Raw genomic sequence first — 4,038 nt, forward strand, 5'->3', positions numbered from 1 at the left:
GTAAAGTCTTTTCACAGAAACATCCTTATAAAGGGAAAAATAAGTTTAAAAGAAAAAAGAAGTTGATAACTATTGGTACCACCAACACACCTTCGCTTCTCATACATCGGACATAAACTAAAGCCAGCAGCAGAGGAAAATTTATAATTATCTAAACAAATGACAAAATGTGATTACAAATATTGACTCCTGAACATGTGTTACAAACAAATAAAGCAAATAAAGGCATTTGTTTGTCCAGGTGTACCACAGCTGTTTTTTTTTCCTTTTTGCACATTTATGAACTGAATGACTCCAATACCTCAACAAGTCAGTTTGGATCAAGAAAGTTGAACAGGGAACGAGATGCTTCAGGGTTTGTTTGTTTTTTAAAAATTCTTTTCGCCTAATTTGCACACATTGTCACTTCATCTTCTGGGCCTCCAGACCTCCACGATTTCACCGCCTGTGGCTACAGCAAGAACTCCAGCCTGCACGCTCATCTAGAGTTGGCAATATGGCAATAAGAGGACAGAGAAAACACATAACACATTAAAAACCGATTCAAATAAAACAAAAAAACTCCTTAAATGTGAAAAACACTGGTCAAGGGTAATTACGCTGGGAGAGTAGCATTCACAATGCAGAGTGGATAACGTCTTTGGAGGAGCACAGGGAATATGAATCTGGAACACAGAAAAGAAATGGCCGTCTGAAGCAGAGGTCAAGCATCTGGTAACGTAACAAGTGCTGCGATTCGTCCTACCTTGACCGTACGGTCGTCTGAACAGGTGTAGAGGCTTCCAGACGATTTATGGATCCCGGTGATCTTCTTTCTGCGTCCCACGTCAAAGTCAGACACCAGCCCGAAGCTATCTGGCTGCATGGAGAAGCAGTGGAGCATCCCGCTGCAGTCTCCTCCCCACACCTGTTTGCCATTCATGGACTTCAAATAAGGCTCCAGCTACAGATAGAAAACCGAGTTAGTCTCGCTACGTACAGTGGATGTAAGAATATACATAAATGTCTAAAATGACCTATTATGTATTTTACTGCTTCATATGGTTGATTTTTCACGATTTTCTGAAATTCTGTGTTTCTGCAGAACCTCACTTCAGCTTCAGAAAGCTATGATGCTGAGAACTGATGACTTCTGATTGCACAGCTTCTATTCTACATTCCTGCAGCATCATGTGTTTGTAATTTGACATCAGCCTCATTATCATGCACGCCACTGCTTTACCTGGTACAGATGATCACATAATTAAATCAATTATGAATAAATTAAAAAAAGAAATTCATTACAGGCCCCAAATTACCTTAATGTTTTTCAAAGTTTTGTCTGCCCTTCGGTCATAGATAACCACAGCGCCATGTCTGCCCCCTGAGATGATGTATTTGTCATCTGCGGCGAGCGACATCACCGGACTGCCATGAAGATTGAGGATTTTAAAGAGCGAGTTACTTGCTGTGGAAAAATTAGAAAGGAATTAATCTCAGGACAAAATCATCTTGATGAACAGTTTCGTGATGACAAAAAGTCATCATGATTCTCACACAATTAGATTTCATCTGAGAATTCTACCACATGACACAGCTGTGGAGCATTTGCAAAGCGAGTCACCTTCATCTTTCACCAGCCTCACCTCTGGGGTCATACAAGGCGACGCTTTTGTCGTACGAGCCGGTCACCAGCACGGCCGTCTGATGGGACAGGCTCCGCCAGCCTGCAGGTCCCACAGCCTCACGGTGCTGTCAAAGCCCCCCGAGGCCAGCAGAGGTCCCTGACAGTCCAGGCACGAGATCAAGCCTTGATGTGTGGTGAAGCCGTGCTTCCCGGTCAGCGTGTGCAGCAACGCTCCCTCCGGGCCCGCCTCCAGCTCCCATAGCATCACGTTATTGTCTCTGGAGGCTGTGGCACACACTCTCCCCCCAGGAGCAGGAGGTTGTTGATCCAAAGAGTGTGGCTTGGGATTAATAACATGTACTCCAGCTCTGGAGGGGGGCTCTGGCTTCTGGAGGGTTGCTGCTGCAGTAATTCCCCAAGCCTTCCGTTAGGCTGATTTCTGGGATCGGCAAAACCATCTTGGAAATTAACATCAGCATCCAGTCCGTGGCGAGCAACAGGAACCATCCTCTGGTTCCTTTCCTCCTCCGTTAGCGCCGCTGCGTCATCCCTCTGTCTCTCCTCCAAGTCTCTCAGCTGTGCTTCGTGGGCTCCAGCTGCCATCGGCTGCATCTCATCTCCACCGTGGTCTATTTGCTGAGCCGCCACTCCAGCAGCTTCTAACTCCTCCTCTAAGCCATCTCCGTGTCTCTCTGCAGCTGGTTCTACACCCTGCTCTGCTGGTTGTTGTGGCACATCTGGTCCCCTTGCTGCCTCATGATATGGGATTTCTATGCTCACAGGGTGAACATATTTTGTCCAGAGTGATAATAACTGCTCCAACTCGATACAGGCTTCAGGCCAGTTGAAGTTCTCCTTTGGCCCCAGTGGAAAGCATCTGGATCCGACTAATTTCCTTGCGCAGAGCTGCCATTCTCGGCTGTCCTCAGCCACATGAACCAGAGCGTGACAGACCTGAAAGGACGAAGAAGTATATGACGTTCAAAATATGGAAAATGTGCTTTGAAATCTTACGTTAACTGGGTCAACAAATCTTGAGGACGAACCTTTGGCAGCACATTAAGGACACAATGAGCAGGAAGGTGTGAGGTGATGATGGCTATTATCTCCCACAGCAATGACAACAAGCCACTGGTCTCAGAAGGGGAAGGGCTAACATCTGTGGAGGATGAGTGGCCAGCAGGGAGCAGGCCGAAACAGATGTGAAGTTCAAATTGACTGAAATAGTCTTCCTTGATCTCTTCCCATGTCAGCAGCATAGCAGCAGTAAAGTCAAGGAGCATCTTACCAATCAATCAAAGACAAATCGAGGATTGTTCAGCCTGAATTTCTTTCACTCATTCCAAAAGCTGCTGCTTACCCATGTAGGTCCGGTCTGGAGGCTTCACCACCGGGGGACTGCATGGGGACAGTCGATAATGCACCTTGGTCTTCATGTCCTCGTTCCTTCAGCCCAGACTGAGTCTCACTGACCTCAGACATCACCTTTCACCTCATAGCACAAAACCACAATGATCCATGACAAGGCAGCCACTGCAAACACACTATCAGCAACGGCTACACTGAGAGGGATAATACTGACAAACGTTTCACGGTAGCTACTTACTGTAAATATAGCACCTGCAATGTTGGTAACGCCAGACAGTATAATCTCGGAAGCAATCAGAGATGACTAAACTGAAGACGGATGATGGGAGACAACGAGCGGCCGTTAGCTTCACTGTTACTGAGTGTCCGATCACACTGGACCCCCTGAAAAGCCGTGTCTGCTGTTGATTTATACGCCAAAATCAATAATCTACACGGTTTACAAAACAAAATCAATCCAATGTTCCCACTTTTTCAGTTTGTTTGCTGTAAAAAATCATAAAACAACCACAACTTCCGGCGCAGGTAGTTGTGGCCTAACCTTGCATAGCAGATGGGCCTGCTTGATTCAGTTCCTGAAATCCTGCAGATCCCATCTTGTAGCGCTCCATAGACCAATGGTTTCACTAGGTTAAAGTTGCACCGGCCCAATCAGGGGAAAGAGGCGGGAGCTGCGAGAAGAGCGGAAGTGACGAGAAACGTGACGACAGCGGGAAGCGCATGAAAGTTGGAAAACAATGGCGGCGTGTGAAGCGATCTCCGTGGACATGGCAATGTCTGCAGTTTTATACGAAATCGACTCAATTTCTTCTTTTAAAGAGGAGCAGAGAACATCACTTCAAGTCTTTTTGTAAGGAAACGACGTCTCCTGCTTCTCAGCAGCAGCTCACGTAAGCTCCGTCACACCGTGGCTTGATGTGGATTGGTCTGTGGTGAGTGTGTCGTGTGTCAATTAGAACGGTCGTCCAATCGTCTTCTTCTTTGGTTCGAACGGTCGTCCAATCACCAGCTACGGATTGTTTTGAAGGTCCCACCTCTGAAAATGATCTGAAAATTATAATCAA

The 4,038-nt window shown here is 46.4% G+C and overlaps 1 pseudogene; it reads right to left on the reverse strand.

Moving 5' to 3' along the window:
- Window positions 1-407: 407 nt before the first annotated feature.
- On the reverse strand, window positions 408-3,042 carry LOC115389827 (F-box/WD repeat-containing protein 9-like; annotated as a pseudogene).
- Window positions 3,043-4,038: the final 996 nt, after the last annotated feature.

This window comes from Salarias fasciatus, chromosome 6 (genome assembly GCF_902148845.1).
Source record: "Salarias fasciatus chromosome 6, fSalaFa1.1, whole genome shotgun sequence".
NCBI classification, from domain to species: Eukaryota; Metazoa; Chordata; class Actinopteri; order Blenniiformes; family Blenniidae; genus Salarias; species Salarias fasciatus.